This window comes from Moschus berezovskii, chromosome 19, assembly GCF_049115385.1.
Source record: "Moschus berezovskii isolate FMDL1 chromosome 19, NW_MosBer_1.0, whole genome shotgun sequence".
Taxonomy (NCBI): Eukaryota; Metazoa; Chordata; class Mammalia; order Artiodactyla; family Moschidae; genus Moschus; species Moschus berezovskii.
The window spans coordinates 19,508,264-19,527,330 of NC_142478.1; positions in this window are offsets into that span (position 1 = coordinate 19,508,264).

Below are 19,067 nucleotides of genomic sequence, written 5' to 3' on the forward strand. Positions count from 1 at the left end.
TGTATCTTCATCTAAGCCGATCACCCACTCTATGGGACTGATTTCCTGTTCTGTTCCTGTCTACTAATGCATTCACCCTGACCCCTCATTCACCAATCCTAGTTTCATCACAGAAATAAAATAAACCTATCATAATACTGATAATAAAACATGTTTTATATTATAGAATAGAGTTGGCCACAAAGTTCTTTCAGGTTTTCATACAGCCCTTTTGGCCAGCCCAATACCATTCCAATTCCTGTTCCAGGGGACATATCTTTACAACTTTTAAGTGCTTTTTAGAAATCGATGTCTTTGGGCTGGAAAGCTGGAGCCCTCAGGTAGGCTTGGGAAGGCAAGGCTCAGGCCCTCCATCTTCAAATATCTCATATTTTGTTTTAGAATGCCTTTGCCATGGCCCCCTGTCATTCTGAATTCTGAGATTTCAGTCAGCAAGGAAATCCATGTGAAGAAGAGTTGCACTGTGAAAATATCCACAACAATCCTACCAGATCAAACGTTCTTTTGGTGTGACTTCCACTTGACTATAATAAACACAGTTTACTAAGGAAGTCTCCAGTGAATTTGGAGATTACTGCTTGTGTTAAAAACCCCCACGCCAAAAAGCTTTCATGCAGTTGTCCCTGATTTCTTAAAGCATATTGACACATATCCGTCCGTTCCGTCGCTCAGTCGTGTCCGACTCTATGCGATCCCGTGGACTGTAGCCTACCAGGCTTCTCCGTCCATGGGATTCTCCAGGCAAGAATACTGGAGTGGGTTACCGTTTCCTTCTCCAGGGGATCTTCCCGACCCAGGGATCGAACCCGGGTCTCCCGCATTGGAGGCAGATGCTTTAACCTCTGAGCCACCACCGAAGAGAATATACATATATATTACGAAGGGCAGTAAATTCTTAACTAGTAAGTTAGAGTTTTTGACGTCCCTCTCCCTGTCTAAAAGTGTTTCTACTATATTTAACACAATATATATTACAGCAAGCAACAAGGCTGAGGAAGAGGGAATTCTGGAGAAAAGCTGCATGGAAGAGAACCAAAGCAAAAACAGATATCCAACCTCTTCCCACCATCTCAAGGGTATTTCACGCTGGATTCCAAATGAATATCTAATTGGAAACAGCTGTGAGCAAAGCAGAAACTGGACTCAGATGCTTTTTAATTCCGCTGGCATGGTACCTGTGTTCCCAAGTCTGCCCTTTCGTTCTCGCTGAGTGGGGAAAGCCAAGGCCAGCCCCACACCCAGCTGGGCTGCTCAGCCCCACGGCACAGGGGGAGGCCAGGAGAGCCTCGAGGCTCACGTGCCTGCCAGCTGGCCACACAAGTGGAGCTCCAGCCAAAACTCACGGTTCCAACACAGAGCCCCAGGAGAGGTCCTGTGAGGATAAAAACTGACCTGGAAAAGTAAGCATATTGCTAAAGCATATCAAGGCATTCACTGGGTTCATGAGAACTTCTGTTCATATGAATTTGGAGGACAGAAGTGAGAACCCTGTGGCAATAAGATGGGTTTTCAAGTCTGGGGCAAAAAGCCCCAAGGTAGGAAGTGAATTCCAGGGAAACAATAAAAGCTTTATTGTCCAGAGTTCTGAACAGCTGAGGGGATTAGTCAGCAGGTTCCAAACCTGGAACAGGGTAAAGGCCCTTCAAGTGGCCATAATGAAATGCCTTAGGCTGGGTGGCTTAAACATAGAAATTCGATTTCTCACAGTTCCAGAAGCTGGAAAGTCCCCTGACCTGAGTGCCAGGCAATTTAGGGTCAGGTCCTGGTCAGAGAACTTTCTGGCTTGCAAACAGTCATCTTTTTGCAATGTCTTCACATGGCAGAGACTCTCCGGTCTCTTTTTATAAAGGCACTAATGCTATCATGCCAACAAAGGTCCGTCTAGTCAAGCCTATGGTTTTTCCCGTGGTCATGTGTGGATGTGAGAGTTGGACTGTGAAGAAAGCTGATTGCCGAAGAATTGATGCTTTTGAACTGTGGTGCTGGAGAAGACTCTTAAGAGTCCCTTGGACTGCAAGGAGATCCAACCAGTCCATTCTAAAGGAGATCAATCCTAGGTGTTCATTGGAAGGACTGATGCTAAAGCTGAAACTCCAATACTCTGGCCACCTGATGCGAAGAACTAACTCACTGGAAAAGACCCTGATGCTGGGAAGGATTGAAGGCAGGAGGAGAAGGGGACAACAGAGGATGAGATGGCTGGATGGCATCACTGACTAAATGGACATGGGTTTGGGTGAACTCCGGGACTTAGTGATGGACAGAGAGGCCTGGCATGCTGCAGTCCATGGGGTCGCAATATCAGACATGACTGAACTGAACTGATCCTATCATGAGGACCCACCCTTATGATCTCATTTAAATTTAATTATCTTCCCAAGACCCCACCTTCGAATAGCAACACAATGAGGACTAGAACTTTAGCATGTGGATTCTGGGGAACATAAATCAGTCCAAAGAAGCCTGGAACATCTTATGCCAGAAAATAAGGAAAGGCTTAAAGAAGGATGTGTTAAAAAAATACAAAAGATAACATGACTGGGTGCTCACTGGCCAATTAGGGATGAGTAGAGAATGACCATGAATAATGATAATAACAAATTATAACCCACTGAGTAAAATAATATTCCATAAGTCCACATATAAATATATAAAGGAATAAACTGAAAGTGTGACAATGAGATGGGTTTCCCTGGTGGCTCAGATGGTTAAAAAAACCTGTCTGCAGTGCAAGAGACCCAAGTTCGATCTCTGGGTTGGGAAGATCCCCTGGAGAAGTGAATAGATACCCACTCCAGTATTCCTGCCTGGAGAATTCCATGGACAAAAGCGCTTGATGGGCTGCAGTCCATGGGATCGCAAAGAGCTGGACACAGCTGAGTGACAAATACACACATACTTTCAAAGTACTTTCCCACAAAATATTTATATTGCGTGAAGCCATCACCTCTATCAAGTGATTAACGCACCTGAAGGCATCACCTTTATCAAATGATCAAAACAAACATCATCAGAGTTGGAACAAAAGAAAATCAGGCACCACCTGAAATGATGCCAGGAAAGTGAACACAGCATGACTCTAATCTCATCATAAAGAAACAACAAACAAACCCAGATCGAGAGACATTCTAAAAAACAAACCAACTTGTAATCTTCAGAAGTACAAAGTTATAAGATCAAGATAAGATTGAGAAATGTCTGAGACTGAAGGAGACTAAAGATACATGACAATTAAATGAAACAGGTGATTCTAATCCAGACCTTTTTGCTACAATTGGCAAAATTTGCATAGGGTCTCTGAACTACAGTTGTACTGTACTGATGTTAATTTCCTGACCTGCATCATTGCAGTGTGACTATGTAAGAGAAAGGCTTTATTTTTAGGACCCATCAAAGTACTTGAGCTTGATGGGACATTAGGCAGGCAACATACTCTCATATGGTTTCAACAGTGTCTATGGACATTGTCAAATGGGTCTGAGGACTGGGATCCAGGGGGAATAGCTGTCTCGAGCTGAGAACCATTAGAATAACCCAACTGGAATACCTGGGCTCCATTTAAATGTCTTCAGACTTCTGCTGTAAAACCACCAGGACACTGTCAGCTTTGCAGGAAGTTATATAATAAGAAATATAAAGACAGATAGAGCAGAAAATTCTCTTAATTACCCAACATGTTAACTGCTCCTCCTTAATATATGTAATATCAGTTTTGGGGTGATGTATTGTCCAACTTCTTCATTCTACGTAAAAGAAAGAATCAGTCTCTTCTCCGGCGGCGCACACGCGAGACCACAACTGACCACGCAAAGAAGCGTGGCCGAGAGGAGCTGCCCCAGCCTGAGACCAGGGCCGGCGGCCGAGAGGAGCTACCCCACGCCTGAGACCAGGGCCGGCGGCCGAGAGGAGCTGCCCCACGCCTGAGACCAGGGCCGGCGGCCGAGAGGAGCTGCCCCACGCCTGAGACCAGGGCCGGCGGCCGAGAGGAGCTGCCCCACGCCTGAGACCAGGGCCGGCGGCCGAGAGGAGCTGCCCCACACCTGAGACCAGGGCCGGCGGCCGTGAGGAGCTACCCCACGTCCAATAGGCGGTGGCTGCGCGGGCGCAGGAGGGCCGAGAGGAGCTGCTCCACGTTCAAGGTCGGGAGGGGCGGCCTTGAGGAGATACCCCTCATCCAAGGTAAGGTGCAGCGGCTGCACTTTTCTGGAGCAGCTGTGAAGAGATATTCCACCACCAAGGTAACAGAAACCCAAATAAGACGGTAGGTATTGCGAGGGGGCATCAGAGGGCAGACACACTGAAATAATAATCACAGGAAACTAGCCGATCTGATCACATGGACCACAGCCGAATGTGGTCCACTGGAGAAGGGAATGGCAAACCACTTCAGTATACTTGCCTTGAGAACCCCATGAACAGTATCAAAGGGCAAAATGATAGGATACTGAATGAGGAATTCCCCAGGTCGGTAGGTGCCCAGTATGCTACTGGAGCTCAGTGGAGAAGTAACTCTAGAAGGAATGAAGGGATGGAGCAAAAGCAAAACCAATACCCAGTTGTGGATGTGATTGGTGATAAAAGCAAGGTCCAATGCTGTAAAGAGCAATATTGCACAGGAACCTGGAATGTTAGGTCCATGAATCAAGGCAAATTGGAAGTGGTCAAACAGGAGATGGCAAGAGTGAACGTCGACATTCTAGGAATCAGTGAACTAAAATGGACTGGAATGGGTGAATTTAACTCAGATGACCATTATATTTACTACTGTGGGCAGGAATCCCTTAGAAGAAGTAAGTAGACATCATGGTCAAGAGAAGAGTCCGAAATGCAGTACTTGGATGCAATCATAAAAACGACAGAATGATTTCTGTTCGTTTCCAAGGCAAACCATTCAATATTACAGTAATCCAGGCCTATGCCCCAACCAGTAATGCTGAAGAAGCTGAAGTTGAATGGTTCTATGAAGACCTACAAGACCTTTTAGAACTAACACCCAGAAAAGATGTCCTTTTCATTATAGGGGACTAGAATGCAAAAGTAGGAAGTCAAGAAACACCTGGCTTAACAGGCAATTTTGGCCTTGGAGCACAGAATGAAGCAGGGCAAAGGCTAATAGAGTTTTGCCAAGAGAATGCACTGGTCATAGCAAACACCCTCTTTCAACAACACAAGAGAAGACTCTACACATGGACATCACCAGATGGTCAACACCGAAATCAGATTGATTATATTCTTTGCAACCAAAGATGGAGAAGCTGTATACAGTTAGCAAAAACAAGACCAGGAGCTGACTGTGGCTCAGATCATGAACTCCTTATTGCCAAATTCAGACTTAAATTGAAGAAAGTAGGGAAAATCACTAGACCATTCAGCTATGACCTCAATCAAATCCCTTATGATTATACAGTGGAAGTGAGAAATAGATTTAAGGGACTAGATCTGATAGATAGAGTGCCTGATGAACTCTGGACGGAGGTTCGTGACATTGTACAGGACACAGGGACCAAGACCATTCCCATGGAAAAGAAATGCAAAAAAGCAAAATGACTGTCTGGAGAGGCCTTACAAATAGCTGTGAGAAGAAGAGAAGCGAAAAGCAAAGGAGAAAAGGAAAGATATAAGCATCTGAATGCAGAGTTCCAAAGAATAGCAAGGAGAGATAAGAAAGCCTTCCTCAGCGAGCAGTGCAAAGAAATAGAGGAAAACAACAGAATAGGAAAAACAAGAGATCTCTTCAAGAAAATTAGAGATTCCAAGGGAATATTTCATGCAAAGATGGGCTCGATAAAGGACAGAAATGGTATGGTAACAGAAGCAGAAGATATTGAGAAGTGGTGGCAAGAATACACAGAAGAACTGTACAAAAAAGATCTTCATGACCAAGATAATCACGAATGCGTGATCATTCACCTGGAGCCAGACATCTTGGAATGTGAAGTCAAGTCGGCCTTAGAAAGCATCACTACGAACAAAGCAGTGGAGGTGATGGAGTTCCAGTTGAGCTATTTCAAATCCTGAAAGATGATGCTGTGAAAGTGCTGCACTCAATATGTCAGCAAATTTGGAAAACTCAGCAGTGGCCACAGGACTGGAAAAGGTCAGTCTTCATTCCAATCCCAAAGAAAGGCAATGCCAAAGAATGCTCAAACTGCCGCACAATTGCACTCATCTCACACGCTAGTAAAGTCATGCTCAAAATTCTCCAAGCCAGGCTTCAGCAATATGTGAACGGTGAACTCACAGATGTTCAAGAGGGTTTTGGAAAGGGCAGAGGAACCAGAGATCAAATTGCCAACATCCGCTGGATCATGGAGAAAGCAAGAGAGTTCCAGAAAAATATCTATTTCTGCTTCATTGACTATGCCAAAGCCTTTGACTGTGTGGATCACAAGAAACTGTGGAACATTCTGAAAGAGATGGGAATACCTGACCACCTGACCTGCCTCTTGAGAAACCTGTATGCAGGTCAGGAAGCAACAGTTAGAACTGGACATGGAACAACAGACTGGTTCCACATAGGAAAAGGAGTACGTCAAGGCTGGATATTGTCACCCTGCTTATTTAACTTCTATGCAGCGTACATCATGAGGAACGCTGGGCTGGAAGAAGCACAAGCTGGAATCAAGATTGCCAGGAGAAATATCAGTCACCTCAGATATTCAGATGACACCACCCTTATGGCAGAAAGTGAAGAGGAACTCAAAAGCCTCTTGATGAAAGTGAAAGAGGAGAGTGAAAAGGTTGGCTTGAAGCTCAAAATTCAGAAAACAAAGATCATGGCATCTGGTCCCATCACTTCATGGGAAATAGATGGGGAAACAGTGGAAACAGTGTCAGACTTTATTTTTCGGGGCTCCAAAATCATTGCAGATGCTGATTGCAGCCATGAAATTAAAAGACGCTTACTCCTTGGAAGGAAAGTTATGACCAACCTAGATAGCATATTGAAAAGCAGAGATATACTTTGCCAACAAAGGTCGTCTAGTCAAGGCTATGGTCTTTCCCGTGGTCATGTATGGATGTGAGAGTTGGACTGTGAAGAAAGCTGATCACCGAAGAATTGATGCTTTTGAACTGTGGTTCTGGAGAAGACTCTTGAGAGTCCCTTGGACTGCAAGGAGATCCAACCAGTCCATTCTAAAGGAGATCAATCCTGGGTGTTCATTGGAAGGACTGATGCTAAAGCTGAAACTCCAATACTTTGGCCACCTCATGCGACGAGTTGACTCACTGGAAAAGACTCTGATGCTGGGAAAGGTTGGGGGCTGGAGGAGAAGGGGACGACAGAGAATGAGATGGCCGGATGGCATCACCGACTCTGTGGACATGAGTTTGAGTGAACTCTGGGAGTTGGTGATGGACAGGGAGGCCTGGCGTGCTGTGATTCATGGGGTCGCGGAGAGTCGGACACGACTGAGCGACTGAACTGAACTGAACTGAAGATGAGGAAGCTCTATCTCTCTTATCTCTCTCTCTGTCTATCTTAATGCCTGTCTCTCTTTCTCTCCCAGGAAAAAGCATTTGATCACACAGCCAAGATGCAGGAAAGACCATATGAGCACACAGCAAGAATGAATCTGTCTGCATGCCAGGACACGGGTCTTCACCAGGATCCAAATGTACTGGTACTTTGACCTTGGACATGCTGGTCTCCACAGTTGTGAGAAATAAATGTTTAAGCTACAGTCTATGGTCTTCTGTTACAGCTGCCGGAGTTGGCAAAGACACTCTCCTTTCACAGTCTCTAAACTTTGTGTACCTTCTGTCCTTATCACTGTGACTCTGCAGTATTGTGTATGTCTCCTGCACTCTTACAGAATGAGAAAGGCCATATGGCTACCTTTATTCTTATAATAACATTACTGGCTTTTATATCAAGTGACCTTTTCTTGGATCACAATGTATAATGCACATGGTACAAGCAGCTTATAATCCCCTGTTAACAAAGCTAATGAAGTGAACATTGGTTTCTTAATTTTATTTGCCGTTTCATTTTCTCAACATCAAGGAAAAGAAAATTAGATCAAAATTAATGTTTAAGCTCAAGAGACACTGGACTTCATGCCTACTCTCTTTATTACTCCAAATGTAATTAAGCATGTTGACTTCAGTAAATGTACCTTCTGCTATGCATGCATTGATTTCAACAGTAATGAGTTTGCATTTATTATAATTTATTTTAGCCAGATAATTAATACCACTCTTGTTTATTTCTTTGATCTTGAAAAAGAATGAGTGTTTGCTTATTTGTTTGCACATGCTGATGAGTCAATGGTCTTTTATATGCTGTTAAATTGCAGTTAAAAAATAAGGTGCAGGCTAAATGGGAGCTTCAAATCTTTCATCATTGATCTACAGCTCAGGTCCTAGAGCACAGACACCATTCCTTACAAAGACCCTGGTACAGCCATTTTTATTCTAACTAAGGTAATGGGATTCTTCAAACACTAAGTCACTAGGCAGGCATCTTGAGAATAATCAATTATATTTTTAAATGCCTAAGGTTCTCCTTAAATTATGATTTTCAGTTTCTTCTTTTATTATTATATATACATATATTTGCTATTTGTGAATTTCCTTTTTACCAAACTTGTCACTTATCACATAGCTCTCATATCTTCCTTCCCTTGTATATTTGCACAATCTCGTCACTTTGGGTATCTATGACCCTTTCACTTTTCCCTACTTTACAGATAAACACTTGCCTCCCTAATTGGATTACTTCCCTGCTAGAGCTTCACAAGTTAAGATGCAAAAGAAAGAAAATTCAAGGGGCAAATATTGCCTTTCCATTATTTACCAAGGATGTTTTCCCTTTCTTTCTTGGTGCATTAGTCAACATTCTCCAGAGAAAATTTATAAATACATATAAATATATAAATACACATATGCAACTGTGTAACTCAGACTGGGACTTGAATCCATGGTCTTTTAACTGAGATTACACACCTGGTCTCAGGACTTACTGAAGCTTGGGTTCTTGATGTCTCATCACAGAAAGAATTCAGTAAGAGACAAAGTGATAGGTAAGAAATGGATTTATATAGAGAGGAAAACATCCCACAGAGTATGGGTCATCTCAGAAGGCTAGAGTGGCAGCAGGGTGTGAGGTATCAGTTTGTATAAGGGTGGATAATTTCACATTGCCTAATGAGTGGGAGGAACAGCCCAGCTATTTTGATTGGGGAAGGGGATTCCTGGGATTTATGATTAGCCTCAGAACTGTCATGGGTGTGGGTATGTCATTTAGCTTGTTGATGCACTACCGTGAACTATACTGATGCTCAAGGTCTGGTGGAAGTCAATTTATCTACCATCTTGTACCTCTTTGGTTCTGTTAGGGGAAGCACACTGACTGAAACCACCCACCCTGGCCAGGCTCCCTAGTAACCATTTGCATGAGCTATTTTACGACAGGAGGTCCTGGTAAGGGACACGGAACTAATAAGCCACCACCAACCGGAAGAGTTTGGGAAAGGTCAAAAGGAGACACCACATGTCCTACCACCTCCCAGAATCCTCCTTGTGCCAACTGGCAGAGCAGTTTTCCTGGGTTCCCTTACTCTACTGCTCTCCACCCAGGTGCCCTTTCCCAATAAAATCTCTTGCTTTGTCAGCACTTTTGTCTCCTTGGACAGTTCATTTCCAAGTGTTAGACAAGAGCCCACTTTCGGGCCCTGGAAGGGGTCCCCTTTCCTGCAACAGTTCTAATCAGTTTATGTCATGGCTATGTTATTCTTTTAAAGGTTGTGCCCTGCCTGCTACCTTCCTGTTTCACATGTATATTTATATATGTAATAGATCCACGATATTACTCAGCAATAAACCTATTTGCCAACATTGTGCTAGGTGCTACAATTTGCTTGGTGCAGACAATTTCTGAATGTCTACATTTCCATGACTTTTGCCAACAATTGCTTGTTCTAAATCAACACTGTCCAATAGAAATTTCTGCAATGAGAAAAATGTTCTATAATTACCCAGTCCCATATATGAAATGAAATATTTCTTGCCACATAGGTAAACAAGGAAGTCACAGACATCACAGATTCCAGCCTTTCAAATGTAAATTTCTGGGTCCAGGAAAACAATACTGGAGTGATCAGCCACTTCTATAAGCATCTAGGAGCTGGGGTGGGGGAGACAGGCAGAATGAAGGAAAGCACAAGAGGCAGCCATATGCTACATCCACCACTTTTTACAGTGAACAAGGAATTAAGAAGGTGAACAATCAAAAAGGAGATTTGCAATGGAGAAATAGACATAGAGACTAGACTTATGGACGTGGGGAAAGGGGATGAAAGGGTGAGATGTATGGAAAAAGTAACATGGAAACTTACATCACCATTAGTAAAATAGATAGCCAATGGGAATTTGCTGTATAGCTCAGGAAACTCAAACAGGGGCTCTGTATCAACCAAGAGGGTGGGATAAGAAGGGAGATGGGAGGGAGGTTCAAAAGGGAGGGAATGCATGTATACCTATGACTGATTTATGCTGAGGTTTGATAGAAAACAACAAAATTCTGTAAACCAATTATCCTTCAATAAAAAAAATTAATTAACTTTTTAAAAAAGCAGGATTTGGCCCCAGGTAGATGAGATGCATGAAGAAGGCAATGGCAACCCACTCCAGTACTCTTGCCTGGAAAATCCCATGGATGGAGAAGCCTTGTAGGCTGCAATCCATGGGGTCACTAAGAGTCAGACATGACTGAGCGACTTCACTTTCACTTTTCACTTTCATGCATTGGAGAAGGAAATGGCAACCCACTCCAGTGTTCTTGCCTGGAGAATCCCAGGGATGGGGGAGCCTGATGGGCTGCTGTCTGTGGGGTTGCACAGAGTCGGACATGACTGAAGTGACTTAGCAGCAGCAGCAGCAGTAGATGAGGTGCATATGAAAGAAATGATTTCAGTAAGCCCAGACGCTTGCATCTTTCCATATACAGAAGAATGCTAAATTCCTTAATGTGAGATATCTAGTTTTCCTTAATTAACAATAGTCTTTTGATATTCAGATTTCCTGCCCCTTGCTGCAAACTTCTATACAGCCTGGCTACCCTCCCCACTTAGTAACAATTCTCTTGGGGACACCTCATGATTCTCACCAAATAAAATAACTCTACTTTCATGTTGTGATCATTTTTTTAGTTGACACATAGAATAGCCGCTAGTCACATGAGACTAATAAGCCCTTGAAATGTGGCTAGTGCAACTGAGAAAGTGATGTTTTATTTTGCTTAATATAATTAATTTAAATATAAATTGCCACTTTTGGTTAGGGACTACCATAGTGATATGGAAAGATATGCAGATGACACCACCCTTATGCAGAAAGCAAAGAGGAACTAAAGATCCTTTTGATGAAAGTGAAGGAGGAGAGTCAAAAGGGTGGCTTAAAACTCAACATTCAAAAAATGAAGATCATGGCATCCAGTCCCATCACTTCATGGTAAATGGATGGGGAAACAATGGAAACAGTGAAAAAATTTATTTTGGGGGGCTCCAGAATCACTGCAGATGGTGACTGCAGCCATGAAATTCAAAGATGTTTGCTTCTCAGAAGAAAAGCTATGACCAACCTAGACAACATATTAAGAAGCAGAGACATCACTGCCAACAAAACTTTGTGTAGTCGAAGCTACGGTTTTTCCAGTAGTCATGTATGGATGTGAGAGTTGGACCATCAAGTAGGCTGAGCACCAAAGGATTAGTGCTTTTGAACTGTGGTGTTGGAAAAGATTCTTGAGAGTCCTTTGGACAGCAAGGAGATCCAACCAGTCAATCCTAAAGGAAACCAATCCTGAATATTCATTGGAAGGACTAATGCTGAAGCTGAAGCTCCAATACTTTGGCCACCTGATGCGAAGAGTTGACTCACTGGAAAAGACCCTGATGCAGGGAAGGATTGAAGGTGGTAGGAAAAGGGGATGACAGAGGACAAGATGGTTGGATGTCATCACCAACCCAAGGGACATGAGTTTGAGCAAGCTCTGGGAGATGGTGAAGGACAGGGAAGCCTGGCGGGCTGTAGTCCATGGGGTCGCAGAGTCAGACTGAAGGAGGAAACAGACAGAACAGGCTCCAACTTAAAAGCAGGACTCCATCTTAGGCCAGACTGTGGACTTTGAGCTCTATGCCCAGTATCTGTGGAAACAACGTACCAACTGGAAGACCAGGCCCCTGGAAGGAAGAGCCCCAGGACTCGTACCTAGACTCTCCATTGACTAAAAGAATACTCTAATTATCTGTGCAACCAAATAGAATTATACATTCTATTATGCTTATTGGGGTATGACCACAGGCCTATTGATAATTGTCCACTGTTAAATACCTAGGCCTAAGGCATATGAATCACGGGTTAACTTTGATTGCATTTTTGTTTTCCTTTGTTCAGACTAGTTTCAGGGAATCTGGGGAGGTGGTTTGGGCACGTACACTTAGGGTATATAAAACTGGTCGGGGTCCTTGGCTAAGAAGAGACTCTGCCTTGGGCTCACCGGTGTAATAAACTGCACTCCACTATCTGCATTGTCCTTCTGAGTGACTTTGCTTCCCGGAACGCACGGCTCCAAGAAGACATGACTGAGCAACTGAACAGCAACAACCACCATAGTGACAATTCTAGTCTCAGTTCAGTTCAGTCGTGTCCGACTCTTTACGACCCCATGAATCACCGCACGCCAGGCCTCCCTGTCCATCACCAACTCCCGGAGTTCACTCAAACTCATGTCCATCGAGTCGGTGATGCCATCCAGCCATCTCATTCTCTGTTGTCCCCTTCTCCTGCCCCCAATCCCTCCCAGCATCAGAGTCTTTTCCAGTGAGTCAACTCTTCACATGAGGTGCCCAAAGTATTGGAGTTTCAGCTTCAGCATCAGTCCTTCCAATGAACACCCACGATTGATCTCCTTTAGAATGGACTGGTTGGATCTCTTTGCAGTCCAAGGGACTCTCAAGAGTCTTCTTCAACACCACAGTTCAAAAGCATCAATTCTTCAGCATTCAGCTTTCTTCACAGTCCAACTCTCACATCCATACATGACCACGGGAAAAACCATAGCTTTGACTAGGCAGACCTTGGTTGGCAAAGTAATGTCTCTGCTTTTTAACATGCTATCTAGGCTGGTCATAACTTTCCTTCTTAGATTCTCAAATATCCGATATTCAGATGTGTAAACATTTCCTTCTGACCTAAATGCAAATGATGAATATCTTGATGATTTATATCTTGAGCTTAGGTGCGTGCTTTTGAATACTGACTTTAAAGGACCACCAACATGTTAATTAAAGATACTGAATTCCTTTCATGCTTCATGTATGTTACTCTTAAATTGTTCGAATAGGCTAACTTGCTTTAAGTCAAAGAAAAGTTAGACATTTGGTTGTAAATGCAAAAATGCACTTTCCTAAGCTTCAATGCATGAGACTAACATTTGCATCTTAACTGTAGTATGTTAGAAGGAATACCTATATGATGTGCCTCCTACAGGTGTGAAGGGGGTACTTAGAAAGAGAACCGGTTGCTACCATTGTGCTAGGACACCCTTCATGGATGTTCACTGTTCTTTCACAAGCTCAGGGATCTCCCTTCCATATTACAGATATGCCATCTTCCACACCCACTGCATTCCATCAGAGATGAGGGATGAGCTGCAACACGGTGCATAATCGTAGCATTATGACTTGCAAGTCAACAGGGAACACAAAGATTACAGGAAATGGGGTGATTACTGTGCCATAAAGTCACAAATCAGTAATCCATGGCAGCTAAGGTCAGCGAGTGCATTTGGAGAGTGAATTTCTGGTACGTTTTTAAATATTCTGAACACCACAGAAACTATTTTTCATTCTAATGGCAGTGCATAAATGCTAAATTAAGCCAACGTTGCTTCCTGTCAAACACACTAGTCATTCCTTGATCAGATTTTTCTACTCTGGAATAAAGTATTTTCATACATAAGGTCTAAATCTCAAGCTTTTCTACAAAAATGCAGATAATCCTTGAAATGCTGATGAAAGCCTTAACAAATTTTCAATAGAAGGGAAACACACTGACTGCAATGTACAAACGTCAAAGAACAATTCTGCTGCCAACAGACCTTTAATTCAAATATTCTCATTTTTGTAACTCAAAGTAGACAATTTCAATTGTATTCTTTTCCCACTGCATGGAGAATATCAATGATCCTTGCCTCTGCTATAAAGTAGTCATTAGAAATTTAGGTAGAAATTTAGCCTCTCACTTCCTAGTTTCAGGAAATACCAACTTCATCCCAGGAACAAATTCTCTTTTATATCATAATGCATTTTTCCATAGAATTCATTTTACTATGTTTTCAAAAGTCTGAACAGCTTTCTCCTGAAAATTTTCCAAGTGATGCTGATAGTCCTCTGTCTATTTAAACCATTCTCTAAATACACTTTTGTAATTTTTCACTCCAAGACATTTCAAAATATAAAATTTCTGCTATTTGTCCAAGCCGAAGTCAACTGTCAGATGTAGAGACTGAAATGCCCATTTGAGTCGCATCCTGATGCTTCACAAGAGCAATAAGATATGTACGTAGAATAAAATGTTTCTTTTCCTCCATCAAAAAGCTGGCCTTTTGCCTGAAAATCAGAAGTATGACTACCACTGAAGTTTTTGTAGGAGCACAGTATGTGCTAGGACGTTATGATTTAAGTTATGGAGCCAACACGTGTGTATGTATGCAACACTGATAGGAACTGTCTTTTCTGTAGAGTTTACATTTTCATTACGGTGGTAGCTATAGCCCATTCTTGAAAACCATCCTTTATCACTGTCTACGTTAGACCTATTTCTCATTAGTTTCGGTATTAAGTTTGGGTCTGGGCCAAAGTTTCTCAATCTCTATGCTAGTCACTTTCTGGACTGGTTGCTCTTCCTTCAAAAGGGGGCTATCCTGGTACACTTCAGGGTATTTAGCATCATCCCTTCTTCTCCCTGCTAGATGTATTAATAACTAGCACTCTCCAACCTCAGATAGACATCTACAATGGTCCAGATTATTTTTACCAAAGGTCCCCTGGGGAGAAAGACCTCTCAGGTTGAGAATTCTGGTCTAGGTTTACTAGACAAACCCCAGCCACTTATACCTTCCCAAGCAAACCTGGGACAGCTCTTAGCAGAGAATCTAGCTTGAGTCAGCTGAGATCTCTGTTGTATACTTAAATGGATATACATTACAATAGGAAATTTGGATAATAGGAACTTGAAGCATCATTTTAAGAAGATCTATAATATTTACGAAAAGCTTTATCTTTCTTCAACCTCTTTTGGCCCACATAGTTATTTTACACATTTCTGAGTGTCTTCAGTTTCATTCCAAATGCAAGAGCCTCTCTAGTGGGCCCTGCCATTTCCTTTCGAAAAGAGTTTTGGGCAATCATTTTCTTTTTAATGACTTGAGCAAAATATCCTAACAATGTGGTCTGAAAAATCCTTTTATTATTCACACAAGAACAAAAATCTTCATTAATTGACTTTGACTTTCATTTGCTGTAAGTAATTAAGATGATCATGTCCATTCTTCACAAGTTTGAATCATTTTGTGAGTCAAGCTTTTCAAAGAATTTGTGGTCAGAATGTACTTTTTACCTGATCTGGATGGGATGCAGAAGGAAGCATGCTCAGTCGCTTCAGTCACGTCCGACTCTTTGGTGACCCTATGGCCTGTAGCCCCGTCAGGCTCCTCTGTCCATGGGATTCTCCAGGTGAGAATACTGGAATGGGCTGCTATTTCCTCCTCCAGGGAATCTTCCCAGCCAAGGGATGGAACTCAAGCCTCGTTTCCTGTATTGCAAGTGGATTCTTTACCCGCTGAGCCACCTGGGAAGTCATTGAAGGAAACCAATGACAAATTAATTGTCAATGTTTATGCATCTCAAATTTCTTGATTATGACATCTGGAGATTATAACAGAATACAAACATCACCAAGGCAGACTTCCCTGAAGTCCAGTGGCTAAGACTCTACACTTCCACCACAAGGGGCAGAGGTTCTGTTCCTGGCTGAGGAACCAAGATCCCAAATGCCATAAGGTGTGGTCAAGAAAATTTAAACAAATCAAATGCTACAAAGAGCTTGTTTGTTTAAAAAAATCAAATCACAATGAGTTTTGGAAAATTTGTCTCAAAAGTGCCTCAAAAGTACTGCAGTAACTACTGCAACCTCCAGTATAAAATAAGAAAAGCCATAAAACAGCTTCCTTCTGCCTTTCTGCCTTCCTTCTCTAATGGCCACAGGAGCAGATGGGTCAGTGGTCAGTATCTTCCCACAGCATCTTCCCTATAGACCAATAATTAATTGCATTCCGTGCTGAGAAAGTTTTCAGATGACTGCTCTTCTCTGCTAGAAGTTATGACATTTAGAAGTTCACCCACGTTGGGAGAAATGCAATAAACCTAAACAAAAGCTAGATGCACATCAAAACACTGAAATTTAAACATCATTCTTGTTACTTTCTTTCAAGTACATAAATGAACAATCCAAATTGGCATTTTTCTACTGGTGTTTGTGCCTTATTAGAGATTCCTTTGATTCCTTTGCTCTAACTGGGTTCCATTAACAGCCTCTATTTGACAGTCCATAGACATAAAGCAATTGGTAGTTAGAAAAATAATTTCATTTAAAAAACAAACACCCTGTAATCCCCCATTGCAATTTGTAAAGCAACAGACAAATATTTAATCTTGATTATTTTAAATCAGCAATTGGCCTTCTCTTCTAAGCTGATTTCTTTCTCCTTTTTCCATTCAAATCATATTTGTCTAAATTTTAATCTTTTATTAAAACTAGTCAATATCTTATTTTGAATTATTTTATGGTATCTTGGAAAATGTTTTGTTTCATCTTTTCTCAGTATAAAGTGTGATGGGACAATCTGCTTTCTTTTTTTTTTTTTAAGTTAGTAGTTGACTTGGAGAAATGAACAGAATTTTTATAACATGACATGAGTCTTCTATTGATATAATTCAGACAGCTTTTAAAACATGCATATAGGTTCAGTATTTGCACCGATAAGTCTCCTTTCTAATTCTACTTATTCTCCTTTCAACTCTGCATGTTCCTGCTGTTGACTATTTTATAACACTAAAGTAAATAAAAGTAAGTAAATATAAACTTCTATGATCAAATGTACAGAAAATTCTCCCTATAAGAAAATGTGCTTGGGAATTGGTTCATATTCTATTCAAAAGATAAATCAAAATTCTATAAATAAATTTTAGATTCTCTTGCTTTTATTTAAACTTGACATTATTTCTCTGTAATTTTGAATTTGTAGCAAATGTAATTTTTATTTATTTATGGATGTGCTGGGTCTTCATCGCTGTGAAGACTTTTCTCTAGCTGTAGTGAACAGGGGGCTACTCTTGGTTGCTTTGTGCAGACTTATTGCAGTGGCTTCTCTTGTTGCAGCTGGCAGTCTCTGGGCATAGGCTCAATAGTCATGGCACACAAGCTCAGTTGCTCCATGGCATGTGGGATCTTCCCAGACTAGGTATCGAACCCTCCTGCCTTGGCAAGCAGATTCTTTACCACTGAGCCACCAGGGAAGCCCATGGCAAATGTTAATATGTGGCAGTTTCTAAAAGTTCACATTAATCAAAATTATACAGAGAGATGTGTTGTCAAAAAGAAATTGAGTGTTGGACCTATGACAAAAAATTTCCAAATGTTGCACTGGCTACAGATCTAGAAAGCCTTAGAACAGCAATTCCCAACCTTTTTGGCACCAGGGACCAATTTTGTGGAAGACAATTTTTCCACACACTGGGGGTTGGGAGGGTGGTTTGGGGATGATTCAAGAGCATTACATTTATTGTGCACTTTATTTCTATTATTTTACATCAGCTCCATCTCAGATCACCAGGCATTAGACACTTGAAGTTGAGGACCCCTGCCTTAAAACATGGGCAGCTGGATGGTAGAGGGCTACGGGCACAGCAGATTCTGATAACAGTGTAATAGACTCTAGCAGGAAAGCTACAAGCCAGTCTTAAAAGGCTAGCAGGATTCAAGGACAAAGCATGGTCAGCAGTCAATCATGGTATACCTCAGGAATGAGAATGAGGATCAAAACAGAATACCAGGATGTAAGTACACAAAAAAGATTCTGGAAGACCAAGCATCAGAAGGGAAAACAACAATCCAGATATGATACTTTGGGAAGATCACCAAAATCCAAGTCAACAGACGTGGATTCAAACAGGCACCTCCGTTTAGAAGCTCTAAGGCCTCTGACTGGACCTCAGCTTCCTCACCAGCATGCTGAAGACATCAGCACCACAGGACAAAGCCAGCAGGAGATCAGAATCCAGGTCACTACCTTTGTGACTCAGACCCAGCCATTCTACATTGTTCCTGTGACACAGAGGCCAATCCTAGGATCATTCACAATGTCTCACAGGCATGAAGAAGACATCGAGAACACTGATACAAAGGCAGGAGGGCCTGGCTGATGGAATATCAATCCCCCAAAAGGAATGAACGCTGCCACTGAAGAGCTTAAACCATCTGAGACCCTTTTTTTCTACCCTCTTAGGCTTTTACAAAACCATGAACCCTTTAAGACTTCAATCATACTCCAGCAGAACAATGAACTTGTTAGAGGTTCTCATAGTATGAAGCCAGTGTCCACTGGCTCAGGACATCTGCAGAGAATAACTTCCCTGGAGTCGTCTGTTAAGACTAAACACCGGCTCTCTGCTCAGAGCACAAAACCACAGCATACTAAAAAAAAAAAAAGAAAAAACTTTATTTCTAAAAACCCAGTCATCATAGAGTACAATTTAGTATCATATAAACTTTAATTACCATAGGCCAAGTTCACAGTGTCCCACTAGAAAGATCTTTTCTCAAGTGTTCCCACACTGACCTTGCAAACATATTTTATTATCAGCACTAAGGAGAAGATACTGAAACGTACATTACATCATGTGTCCAAGGCCACATCAATCATAAACAGCAGAGACAGTCTTCCCACCTTGTTATGATTAGTTTATTCCCAAAAAAAAGAAAAGAAAAAAAAAGGAGAGAGA